Source organism: Danio rerio, chromosome 2 (genome assembly GCF_049306965.1).
Source record: "Danio rerio strain Tuebingen ecotype United States chromosome 2, GRCz12tu, whole genome shotgun sequence".
In the NCBI taxonomy this organism is placed as follows: domain Eukaryota; kingdom Metazoa; phylum Chordata; class Actinopteri; order Cypriniformes; family Danionidae; genus Danio; species Danio rerio.
The window spans coordinates 24,945,998-24,959,443 of record NC_133177.1 but is presented as its reverse complement, the minus strand read 5'-3'; the positions used below and the strand labels follow the sequence as shown (position 1 = coordinate 24,959,443).

Sequence of the window (13,446 nt, the reverse complement as noted above, 5' to 3'; positions counted from 1 at the left end):
ACAGCTATTATATTCAGTAGGCGTCCAGAGCCAGCGTGCAAAGCCCACGTGATCACAACACTGCTTGCTAGCAAAGTCCCTTTAGGATTTAACATGCTCTTCACACTAAGTTATGGTGTATTACGTTGGGAATCTATTGTGAGGGTAGCACACGCTGAAGCTATTAACAACGGCACATTTTTACAGGTTGATTTAATATCGTAATATTTGTTCTTTGATTATTTTTTATATATTCTTATGTAAAATTTATGCAACCAATAGTTAATAAATTGGTCGTTTATTTTCGTACTTGCTGTTGCTGACTTTTGTTCTCAGTTTGATCTAGCCGTTAATACATTTTACTCAACGAAATCGGTAAAAGTAAAGTATTCATGATTTGTGCTGATATCGGATTTATATCGATATCGGTTGTTACTGAAGGCTGCAATATCGGTATCGGAAGTTAAAATGTTGTATCGGGACATCCCTAGTTCTGAGTAGTTGCTTAGGTGTTGCTAGTGAGTTGTTAAGCCTCCTTTCCACTGCACACTGCGGCGGCCCGGTTCTGTGTGCGTGAGAAACTCCACAGACTCGAGTTCTCTGCTGCTGCCCACAGAGACGCGCTGGACATCTGACTTTGGTAGTAGCTTTGAGAAGAGCGCGAGGACACGCGGAGAAGAAAAGCCTTCTACTAAATAGACTGATCTGCTCATTATTTAAGGTGACAATACATCCTCTTTTCCCGGTCATGTGCTCTATGTGAGACTTAAAAATGCATTCAGCCAGGATTTCTAAATCACCTAACATGTCCCGGATTCTGCTTTCGCTTTCTATAGCTGTCATGTAAAAGGTGTTAAATGCTAAACATTTTTGGTATTACTTTCGAGCAGAAGGAAAATTTAATTAGAGGCATTTTCATATTTAACTCTTCTTTAAAAAGCCCAGAAAGATAAAGTGCTCTGATAAACAGTGGCAGCTTTGCACATGAGTTTGCAGTTCTGTCTTTATTTACATAGTCATACTTTTCCCATGTGGGCAGTAAGGTGGAATCTGTGCAATATATTATGCATATAAAGTGAATTTTGATAAATAAAATAATTCTTAAAAGTCACAATATTTTATTTGCTGTGGAGAAAATGTGTGTTTCAAAAAAGCTACTGCAAGTATATTTATGTTAAAGATAATATGTGCAATATATATTATTATAAAATTAATAAGGTTTTGTTTGAGAATATTGATACAGCCATAATCTTCTTGATACAAACACAGATTAAACTGCTCTGGTCATGTGAATGTTTGTACTAACCATACTGTACATTTTTTAACTTAACAATAACTTATAACAATAACTCCTTACTTCTGCTGCCCAGTGTGAAAGATATTTTTAAGCTCGAAACTGGATCTAAAATTCATCAAAAAGCTGTGTGTGAAATTGAAACTTTGGACACTCAATCTTTAGCAGTTATTCAGTTAACAATATTTTTTTCTTATGTTCCTGCTGTCAGCTGTTTCTACCATTTGCTGATGGTAAAAAATAAATAACTGAAGTGACCTTTAATTAGTATTTTGCACTATTTTTCAGGGTCGTAATATTTGTTCTTTAATTATTTTTTATATATTCTTATGTAAAAGGTTCACATTTATGCAACCAATAGTTAACAAATTGGTCGTTTATTTTCGTACTTGCTGTTGCTGACTTTTGTTCTCAGTTTGATCTAGCCATTAATACATTTCACTCAACGAAATAGGTAAAAGTAAAGTATTCAAGATTTGTGCTGATATCGGATTTATATCGGTATCGGTTCTTACTGAAGGCTGCAATATCGGTATCGTATCAGAAGTTAAAATGTTGTATCGGGACATAGTTCTGAGTAGTTGCTTAGGTGTTGCTAGTGAGTTGATAAGCCTCCTTTCCACTGAACACGACAAGCGACAAACCGGAAGTCATTAATTTCCAATAGAGAGTAGTCCCAGAGCTGCGTGGAAATCCGATCATCTCCGTATGCGGAAAATTCGGCTCTGAATTGAGCTGTGGATCCATTGAAATATTAGAACTTCTGTGTCTTGACTGCTTGCGACCGGATGTGATGTATTTCAATCAGGCAGGTCTGTGCATGTGACATGAGAAAAACTATTTTTTTAAATATTTTTTTAATGAGAAAAAGTTTATATATATATATATAAAAAAGCATTTCTATTTATAAATGAGGAATAAAAATATTTTTTGTTGTTGTCTTCACATTGTCGGTCTATAAGTTTCTAGTATTCATTCATTCACCCATATAGAAATATAAATTTCTATCATCTAATTCCAAATGAGCAATAATCTACGTATAACTGAAAAGTTATATTCTTTGGTTTTTAATTATATAATTTAATTAACATCCCAGCTAGGAGGGACATTAACCTTTTGTCTTTCTGATTACAGGCTAAGCCAAAGTAATGCAAATTGTTATTTTCACAGCATGGTTGTGTCTATTGTTTTCTCTTTTCGATCAAATGGTCAGGCGGTTTCTGTCTCCAGAACATGATGAGATTAGACCTGAAAAAGCAGTTTACCATGCCGACCACAACTCTTAATTTGCATGCTTTGTTTAGCCATATCCACTCCTCCTAAGAACACAATATAGCCATGAAATCTTTGTCTTAATTGAGACTTGTGACAGACTTGTGAAAAAACTTGCAGACTGCGGACCTCTAGTAGGCTTTTGCAGACACATGGACATCTTAAAGACGCTGTATGACTGCAGATTAACCAACACGTCTCAATAAAGGAATTCTGCTTGTTTCGAGTCTCCTGGACTGGGTTCTCTCTTCTTTTTACTCATTTATTTTTTTACAACAAACCATGGTGAACACATGGAGAATAAAGGCTCTTTTTTGCACTTTATTTTGGACACCACGAAAATTAGCTTTTGTCCCATGGTGCACAACAACACTGAAAATTCTGTCGTTGTTCTGTTGCTAACACAGTTGCTAAGGTGTTGTTAGGGTGTTCCAGGTAGTTGTTAAGGTGTTGATAGGTGGTTGCTAAGGTTTTGCTAGGGGGTTGCAAGTTGTTGCTATGCAGTTTCTACGGTGTCCTGAGTAGTTGTTAAGGCATTGCAAGGGTGTTCTATGTGGTTGCAAGGTGGTTGCTAGGCTGTTCTGAGTGGTTGCTATGGCATTGCTAGGCAGTTGCTAAAGTGTTGCTGGGCGGCTGCTAAGGGGTTCTAGGTCATTGCTAAGGTGTTGCTAGGATGTTGCTAAGGTGTTGCAAGGTGGTTGCTAGGGTGTTGTGATTGGTTGCTAGACAGTTGCTAATGCGTTACTAGGTGGTTGCTAAGGTGTTGCTAGGCAGTTGCTAAGGTGTTGCTAGGCAGTTGCTAAGGTGTTCTAAGTGGTTACCAGGCAGTTACTAACATAAATTACCATGTTTTAACAAATTAGCATGTTGTTAGCATGAATTCAGTACAAATTAACAATCTAGTATGTTTACATTATGAATTAGCATGTTGCTAGTATGTTTATATTTTGAATTAGCATGTTGCTAGTATGTGAATATTTTGAATTAGCATGTTGGTGGGGATGTTTTAGCATTAATATGTTGTTAGTATGTGCAATGTAAAGTCAATGGCAGTTTTTTACAATGGGAAATATATGGGACAGTTGCTAGGATGATGTAAATGGTTGCTAGGGTGTGGCTTGTAAATTGAAAGGAGATGTTAATTGGAAGATTGGTAGTCTCAGTTAAATGAGCTCAACCTTAAGTCTATATGACAGTCTGGTGGAAAGTTATGAGGTCATAACGTTTGGTCCAATGTTAAGTCAATGGGACTTTTCCGAATTTTCCAGGACAGGGGAAAACCTTAAGTTGGATCAGTTGGAAAAGATATAGCAACCCGAGTCAGAGCAGTTTGGAGGTTTGGTGTTAGTTTGGTAGCTGTAGTATGAACGGTCTAGGAGTAGATTAGAAATTAGTCTCAGAAGAAGAAGACGGAAGAATAAGAAGTTTATGTAGTATAACAGTGTGTTAGCTTTCTCAAGCCACCATAATTAAATGCTTTTTAAAACAATATATTTTTGTAACTTGTACTTCCAGAGCATGGAAAGATTTTTCTCTTTTTCATTTGAATACCAGATGCGTGTTTAAATTTTGTATAATTGTTTAAAAGAAAATGACACATTTCAGCTTTAGTCTTTGAAAAAGATTATTTAGGGACTGTTTCAGCCATCCTAAAAAAGTCAAATCCCTCCCCAAAAAATGCCTTCACAACCATGTGTGTGCCATAATCCCGAAAGTCCAAAGACTTTTCCATGTTGTCAGATGCACTTGAAAAGAAGTACCAAATGTTTGGTTTTAGATCCGAAATCACAGATGAAAGACTTGATAAAAACCTTGCCGTCTGAGAAACGTATCTACTCTGCTGTCCAGTCTTCATCTCGGTCATCTGACTCAACTCCTGAAACATCAGACTCAACAGAAGGAACGAAGCTGAAGGTTATTGCAGAATATGCGAAGAACATGAAAATGGCAGCGCAGGGTTTGATTTAAGCCCCGGAGAGGCATCTGAGTTGAGTTATATGAGTTGCGGTGGGGGAAGGAAAATGCAGAGCTCCAGTTCAACAGCAGAGGGACGACAACAACACACTCTGACAGGAAGAACAGCGCAGGAAGCTGGAGGTAAAACACCAGGGAAGGAACTCGAGGACATGAGGAGGAGGATTTTCTGATGTGCTTGTTCACTAAACCCTGAATTTGTGAAGATTTCAACAGGACTCACTGTGTGATAAAGCCTATAAAAACAGTCATTTTTCCTGTAAAATTTAAGATAGCTAGGCAAAAAGCATGTGTTTTTTTTTGTCTGCTGTTTATATCATGAAATAATTAAGAAATATTACAGGAGCAATAAGCTCAACATCACATAAATGTGTTTTTTGTCCTGAATAGCATGGATTCAAACGTTATAGACAGAAAAAGGCAAACTGCCGTGTCTTTCATTCAAAGTACAGTTTTATATTGGGTTAAGCAAAAATGATGGTTTCTGATTATAACCTGATTTATTCAATTTACCCTAAAGGAAAAAAACGAACCCTCTAGCTAAAATTAAAAGCATTAGTTTTTCCTCAAAGTAATATTTTTTATTTAAACTAGCAGTTTTCATGTCACGTGACCAAATGACATCATGTTTTGCCATCTGGTATTGCTTGATTCAAATGTGAAGACGGTCAGTATCCAAAATAAACTTTGTTTAGACAAGGTCATTTTTGTTTAGACAATGTAATGTTATCTGAATTTTTGTCATAAGCATTCTCAATGGCAACATATCTTTTTTTAAAATATGTTTCAATTTCTGTTATGTCGAGGCTAGAACCACACTAATGTAAGAGTAATAGCATAGCTTAACAACATGACATCTGCTGTTTGTTCAAACCACTTATTTAAAAAGAGCTGAAACAGCATAATTCTTACAATCTTTGGGGACAACTTATTATTTTATGTTCAATTCATTATTATTTGAAAAAACTAATGTCAACTTAATTTCTTTATGTTGTCCCAACATTAATTGTGTTGAACCCAGCATTTTTAACATGAAAAGTTACATGTACTTACTATAGTTTAATCCATAGTTCAATTTTGATTTAATAGTAAATTTTAAATAGCTATAAACATATTTATTTAACTTGAACCAACTCAATTAATTCATGGTTTCTATATAAACAATATTTTATCTTTGAGTGAATGTATCTTTTTCCTTGTGCAGAATAAATACTTTTGATTTAGACAAAAAATAACTTTAAGGCAAAAGTTTAAACCAAAAGCTAATTTATACTTTTAGAAGAAAAAAAAAGTTGGTTCAAAGTAAAATGTGCTTCAGTAAACTGATTTCTTACTACATTTAGTAAATAATTAACTGTGTACACAATATGTCTGTTTATGTCCATTTTCCTAATCAAAATAAACAGCAGGACTGCGTCTCCGGTCTACAGTGCATCCGGAAGGTATTCATAGCACTTCACTTTTTCCACATTTATTTATGTTACAGCCTTATTCCAAAATGGATTAAATTCATTTATTTCCTCAACATTCCACACACAATAGCCCATAATGACAATGTGAAACATATTGAAATTGTTGTAAATTTATTAAAAATAAAAAAGTTGAAAAATCACATATAAATAAGTACATAAGTACATTCACCATGAAGCTCTAAATTGAGCTCTGGTACATTCTGTTTCCACTGATCATTCTTGAGATGTTTCAGCTAATTGGACATGCTTTACACACACCTGTCTATATAATGTCCCAGGGTTGACAGTGCATGTCAAAGCACAAATTAAGCATGAAGACAAAGGAATTGTCTGCTCCGAGACAGGATTGTCTCGAGGCACAAGGCTGGGGAAGTTTACAAAAAAATTTCTGCTGCTCTGAAAGTTCCATTAAGCACAGTGTCCTCCATCAGCCGTAAGTGGAAAATGTTTGGAACCACCAGGACTCTTCCTAGAGCTGGCCGGCCATCTAAGCTGAGTGATCGAGTGAGAAGGGCCTTAGTCAGGGAGGTGATCAATAACCCAATGGTCACTCTGTCTGAGCTTTAGCGTTCTTCTGTGGAGAGAGGAAGGACAACCATCTGTGCAGCAATCCACTAATCAGGCCTGTATGGTACAGTGGCCAAACGGAAGCCACTCCCTACCTGAAATTTGCCAAAAGGCATATGAAGGACTCTCAGACCAGAAAAAGCTAAATTCTCTGGTCTGATGAGACTAAAATTAAACCCTTTGGAGTGAATGCCAGGCGTTACATTTGAAGAAAACCAGGCACCGCTCATCACCAGGCTAATACCATCCCTACAGTGAAGCATGGTGGTGGCAGCATCACTCTGGGGATGTTTTTCAGCAGCAGGAACTGGAAGACGAGTCAGGATAGAGGGAAAGATGAAGGCAGCAATGTATCCTAAATGAAAACCTGCTTCAGAGTGCTCTTGACCTCAGACTGAGGTGAAAGTTCATCTTCCAGCTGGACAATGACCCAAAGCACACCAACAAAATATCAATGGAGTGGCTTCACAACAACTCTGTGAATGTCCTTGAGTGGCCCAGCCAGAGCCCAGACCTAAATCCTATTGAACATCTCTGGAGAGATCTGAAAATGGCAGTACACCATCGCTTTCCATCCAACCTGATAGAGCTTGAGAGGTACAGCAAAGAGGAATGGGCAAAAATTCTAAATAAAAGCTTGCGGCATCATATTCAAAAAGACTTTAGGCTGTAATTGCTGGCAAAGGTGCATAAACAAAGTATTGAGCAAAGACTGAGAACACTTATCAAGTTTTTTTTTTTTGTAATAAATTTGCAACAATTTAAAAAAAATCACATTGTCATTATGGGGTATTGTGTGTAGATTTTTGAGAAAATTAATGAATTTAATCCATTTTGGAAAAAGGCTGTAACATAAAAAATGTGGAAAAAGTGAAGCGCTATGAATACTTTCCGGAATCACTGTATATAGAACCATGATTTATTTCTGAATGAAACTGCGTTTTGAAGGAATCATAACACAATTCAAAGGAATAAATGAGTCATTATGATACTTAGCGCCACAAAGTTGCAGAATTAATTAGTTGAAGAATCATTTCATTGGTATTACTTATTTTAATAGCTCCATATCAAGAAAAAGAGATGGTTCACTAAAAACTAAAAAAATTTTAATTCAAATTATTTTACTTCCCTTCATGTCATTTTCAACCTGCATTTCTTTTGTAAAAGAATACTTGTAAAACTGTAAAGACAGTTTGTAACCAAACTGTTTTAGAGGTTAGGCAAGCATCTGCAAATAAACATATCTAAACACAAATCAGACGGAGCAAATGGAGATGCTTGTAAAGTTGTCTCTGGTGCTTTTTGCATTGAACATAATAATGACTTAAAATTTCCCTTGGGAATAAATTCTCAGCCAAATTTGAATCGCAATTAAAAAATAATAATTACTATTATTTAGATATGAAACAAAATGAAAGTGTGAAACATTTTGTGGTGAACTATTTGTTTAATTTAATATTTTTAATGAAATGATCCTCAAAAATACAAAGTAAAAGTATTTGTTTGGTGCGTCGCGGTAGCACAGTGGGTAGCACTGTCACCTCACAGCTAGAAGGTCACTGGTTTGAGCCTCGACTGGGTCAGTTGGTATCTCTGTATGGAGTTTGCATGTTCTCCCCGCTTTCGTGTGGGTTTCCTGTGTGTGCTTCAGTTTTCCCCACAAGTCCAAAGACATGCCCTATAAGTGTATTGAATAAGCTAAATTGTCCTTCAAGAGTTCACACTTAGCTGATGATTTATAAAAGCTTGTTTGGCATGCTGGCCTGGGGAGAGAGCCCCGGGCTCAAGGGCTCCTCGAGCCCGGGGCTTCCTCCCATTGGCAGAGCGAGAGGGGAGCCTGAGCTCGGTGGATCTCAGAACTCCCCTGCTGCGATAGCTAAGGGAACACAAGGGGTTAGACAAAAGCTTGATTGTTATGTATGTTGAATGTCTTTGGATGGTGGGAGGAAACCGGAGAACCCGGGGAAAACCCACGCGGACACGGGGAGAACATACAAACTTCTCACAGAAACTCCCACCGGTCCTGTGGAACCAGGGCTGGCAGTGTTTTTGCTGTGTGGCTCACAGTGATAACCACTGGGCCGCTGTGCCGCCAAATCAGAGGTAAAGGAGGAGAATAGGGGAGGACGGGGGTTTCTTCCAAACGAAGATAAAGTGAGCTGAAAACTGTGGCTATTTATAGTAGCTTAGGGCTCATATGATTGGAAGATTTTGATTAGCAAATGCGAGACCGGCCGTGATAAATCATAAGCACGTGATCCTCTCGAAATTAGTTTATGAATAAACTTGTGTGACGTGTGTGAATGTGAGCGTATGGGTGTTTCCCAGTGATGGGTTGCTGCTGGAAGGGCATCCGCTGCATAAGAGGTGTGCTGAATAGGTTGGTTCCACTGTGGCGACCCCTGATTGCTAAAGGGGCTGAGTCAAAGAGAAAATGATTGATTGAATGAATTATTCATTCGTTCATTTGTTTTGTTCAAAAGGCTGAATCAATTATTGACTAAGAAAAAATTTAGTTATTTTTTTTTTATTTACTTTAAATTACACCTTTTAAGCCAAAGGTTGTGTTTGTCTATATTTGACCCAATGTTTTTTAAACCCAGCATTTTAAAGAGTGCTTTTATCAAACTGTTGTTAACATTTTGTAAATGAGCTATTTATGAAAAAAAAGGCCTTATTTGATACTCCTTAGTCTACTAAATATCATAATATAAATAAGAATCATACATTTTTGTCCCAATATCTTGAATATATAGCTGAATATAACTGCATTCTAGAGACTCCATCACACAATATTATGTCGGCCAGCATCATGTTCATCATCTGCTGTACAAAATGTAATGTAGGTTTGGGGTGGCTGTGTTAAATCTAGACACATGGACAAAAGCTCTTCTATATGATTTACAGTTATTTGCACATGCAGTAATTTACCTTTATAGTCATTTATTTTATACAAAATACAGCTGATCATTGATTCCCTAAATTAGGGTAGCAGATTTTCCCAAAGCACCTTGAAGTCAGAGGTCCTGGTTCTGCTTGGGCTTATGTTTCTTTTGGGAAGTATAGAGAGCGCAGACCGAATGCCAGAGCTATTAATACCTTTTCCAGCTTTTCCAAGAGGAAGTCCTGGACATTTCAGCATAGTCTGAAACTGTCTTCTGTGCCGGACAACAAAGCAGGTGAAGCTCAGGCTGTTTGGCTCAGAGTCAGGAAGTCATTCATAAAAGCTGAATAAAAATCCTTCTGGGCTTTCAGAGAGTCTGTGGACCCGACACATCCACAACACCGACAGGTTTTCTTGAGATTGTCAGAGAGAAGACGACTGTGTTAAAATACTTCAATGTTTCTTCTGTTTATACTGAATGTCAAAGCTAAATTATTATCTTGAAAAATAAAAACATACTCCTGTCTCATAACTCAGTTTATATTTTGAAATGCAGGGTTTATATCTCACAATTCTGGATTTTGGTCTTAATTTAGTATAATACAGCAATTTAGAGTTTATGGGCCTTATCGACGTGTTTGCCATGATTTGTTGATATTTTCAGACCAGCGCACAACCCTAATTGTCATGTTTTCCACCACATTGTTTATATAATAAATCTATTTGCAGCGCTTTGTGGACTCATGGGTGTTCTGATCTAGAAAGGAGATGTGCTAAGGTGCATTGTTGGCGTTTTGCTCTTTTGAGGAACTAAAATAGAGTGTGCAATAGACCAGCTGAGAGCAGGTCTAAAGTTTGGTGCAGAGCACTGTAAAATGTTACAAAAAAATTATAATTTTCTCCATAAATATAAGAACCCCTGCCCATGCCTTCTTTATGTTTTTCAGTTTATTCATGACAACTTGCTTTTGTAAAATGTTATTATTAGTATTATTTTTTATATGCATATTTATATTGGTTGTATTAAAAACAAGCTTAGATTTGTCTACCTGTCGAGTTTTGGACCATATTGGGCATGTGACATGTGTTTGGATATAACTCCATAACAAATTTTTTGACCACACTTCATTATTATTGTTCATTTATTTGTTTGCTGGAAATTAAAACTGAATTTAGAAATAGTTTTGAAACAAGTCTTTGCGCTTAACAAACAAAATTAAATATGTAGGATAATGGATGTCTTCAGTGGAGTTCGTACAACAGTTTCCTTATCCAGGAAAGTAAAGAGAAAGTAAAGAGGCTGAATGGAGGGGGCTCGTTCTTTATCCTCGTGCTGCAGATGGTTTCTTTTACTATTTTCTTTTTGTGAAGCTTTCAGTTTTTACACTTACAAAGTCTGTCATGTAAATAGCAAATGGGCCACAGCATGAGCCAACTGTTACTCTAAAAGGGAATGGGAGATTAAGAGAAAAAGAACAACCCAGTTAGACCATGCACCAGGGCACAAACCGTAATTTTCTGTCCCTAAAATAGCAAAAGTGGATTCGGACATGCCCTTTATGGTTTTATATAAACACTTAATCAGACAATCTGGAGTGCGAGGATGAAGAATGAGCCTCCTTCATTCGGCTCTTTACTTTCTCTTTACTTTAAATCTTTATTTTACTCCTTTACTTTCGTGGATAAGGAAATGTTTTTTTACGCACACAACTGAAGACATCCATCAACCTGCATATTTAATTTTGTTTGTTAGGCGCAAAGATTTGTTTCAAATCTTTTTCTATATTCAGTTCTAATTTTCAGCAAATAAATAAATGAACATGAATAACGAAGTGTGGTCAAAAACTTATATCCAGACTTATATCCAGTGTTATATCCAAACACACATCTTATCCTTATGCCCATATGGTGATGCATACGTCTCCAAAACCTGACAGGTGGACAAATCTAAACTTGTTTTTATTAAAACAATTGTAAATATGCATATAATAAATAATACTGCTAATAATAATAACATTATACAAATGCTGATTGTCATGAATAAACTGGAAAAAGTCCCTTGACATGAAGAAGCCATGGAGGCAGTGATTTTTTGTAACATTTTAATCCTTGAATTTTTTACATATGTAAAAATATTTGTGTATTGCTGTACATCCTGTGTGTATTAAAGGGTCACGAAACACCAAAACACATTTTTTGAGCTGTTGACAGTCGTATATGTGTCCCACACTGCTAAAAACACTATTAGGACACCTATATTTCACTAAAAAGTGTAAATTGGTTGTTTTTGCGTTATTTCAAGCAAATTCGTACTTCCGGTTTGAAACTAATTTTTTAAGCTGCGTCACGACCATGACATAATAGCGTTGTATTCCAGCGTGCAGACTGGGCGTCTGTGCCAGAGTGTGTCTTATTACGTCTTACAGTGTGATGGATTAATGCATGAGTAAAGCTTGGTTCAAACCAATCAGCGCGCTCTATTGTGCAACTTCATTAATATTCATTACTGTCAGAGTGTAGACGGCAGAGACGCCACGTTGTGTTGGCAAAACAAGCGTGAAGTGCTTTTATAGTTTGCTGCAGTGAAGTTTTGTTTTCATTTTCTCTCTGTGACAGCGCAGCTGGCGTCACGTGTGGATGTACAGTGTACGTGACGCGGGACAACAATAACTTACGTGTCTAAGGAGGATTATTGTTTACCTGAGAGCTGTTCTCATCTGCAAATGCTGAGATCCGGATTCGCTTGTAGTCTCCTCTAAATAAAGACGCGGCTCTAGTTGCTGTGGATTGTCCTGTCTCTACAGATTTGGTAAGTGAGCGACCAGTTCTCTTTGTTTATTCAGTTCGTATTTTATTCGTATCAAACAAACTATTGGACAGAGTCTTAACAAGTTAGCATTAACAGTTACAACCAAACTATAACCTCGTGTTGGATTTTGTCAATAACACACGCGGCTTTCTGACGCTACCTGCTGTGTGCATCTAAGTTTCCGGGAAATGCTGAGTTTTTTTTTCTCTCATTCGCCGTGCGGTATCAAACATTGCATGAAAAATACACGCTTACAGCAGTTCCTCGAATCAAATATTTCGTTTGTCGGGAGGGACATGAATGAATTCCCTGAATGAAAGAGCCAAACTGCAGTTAAAGTCCACCATTTAATAATCTGGCAAATAATTTGACTACAGATGTCCATGTAAACACAGTCACATTGTCCGCTGTGGTTGTGTGTTTTGACTCTGAAATTCAGCGTGCCCAAATAGACACTCCCACACCAAGCCTCTTTTCTTCCTCCGACACTCCCCCCTAAACAGAGCTGGACACGCCCACTTTTCTGACTTTTTCCAAAGTAGAGGTGTGAAAACACCCTGCTGAAACAAGGGGGTTTCATGGCCCTTTAAGCATTTGAACCCACATAGGCGCATAACTAACGCATTCTGTTCTGGACTTTAGACAAGCTTTTAGTTGGTCAATGGCACGGTCTAGTTCAGTTCCTCAAAATAGCAACACGCCAACAGTGCACCTTAACACAACCCCTTTTTTTAGATTGAAAAAATAAAGTGGTGCAAACGAATTTGCTCTTTAAACAACGTGGAGCCAAACGTGAAAATTAGGGTTGTGCTTGTCTGAAAATCACGCTAAATTGCGCCGTGTGTATGATAGGGTAGTCTCAGAAGTCTCAGTATATTTCTCGTAGTTCAAGGTTTGTATCTCACAGTTCTGGCTTTTTAAAAACAGAATCCTGAGTTTACATGTCACGAGTGGGTTTATAGCAAGACCTTTTGTCTCGTTGTCTCGTAATTTTTGTACAATATATTTATTACTTTTTTAATTTGCATATCACAACAGATTACACAATTACAGAACAATAATCATGAAAGCACAGCAAACTTTTTATTTTGTCTCATAATTAAGTTTATGCTGCAATTTAAGAGTTCATATCTCACAATTCTGATATTTTTAAACAGAATTTTGAGTTTATATCTAACAGTTGAAGGTTTGTATC

At 37.0% G+C, this 13,446-nt stretch overlaps 1 protein-coding gene and 1 long non-coding RNA gene across 3 annotated transcripts in view; one reads left to right on the top strand and one right to left on the bottom strand.

Annotated features, from left to right (window-relative positions):
* Positions 1 to 13,446, bottom strand: part of fbxl7 (F-box and leucine-rich repeat protein 7) — a 100,719-nt gene that overhangs the window by 4,368 nt on the left and 82,905 nt on the right. The gene's annotated exons all lie outside the window — the stretch shown is intronic.
* The window catches only part of LOC141378051 (uncharacterized), a 91,304-nt gene that overhangs the window by 30,796 nt on the left and 47,062 nt on the right, over positions 1 to 13,446 (top strand). Inside the window, exon 2 of the long non-coding RNA XR_012391491.1 lies at positions 12,064 to 12,251. This is a non-coding gene — a long non-coding RNA (uncharacterized lncRNA). The remainder of the gene's footprint in view (positions 1 to 12,063; positions 12,252 to 13,446) is intronic.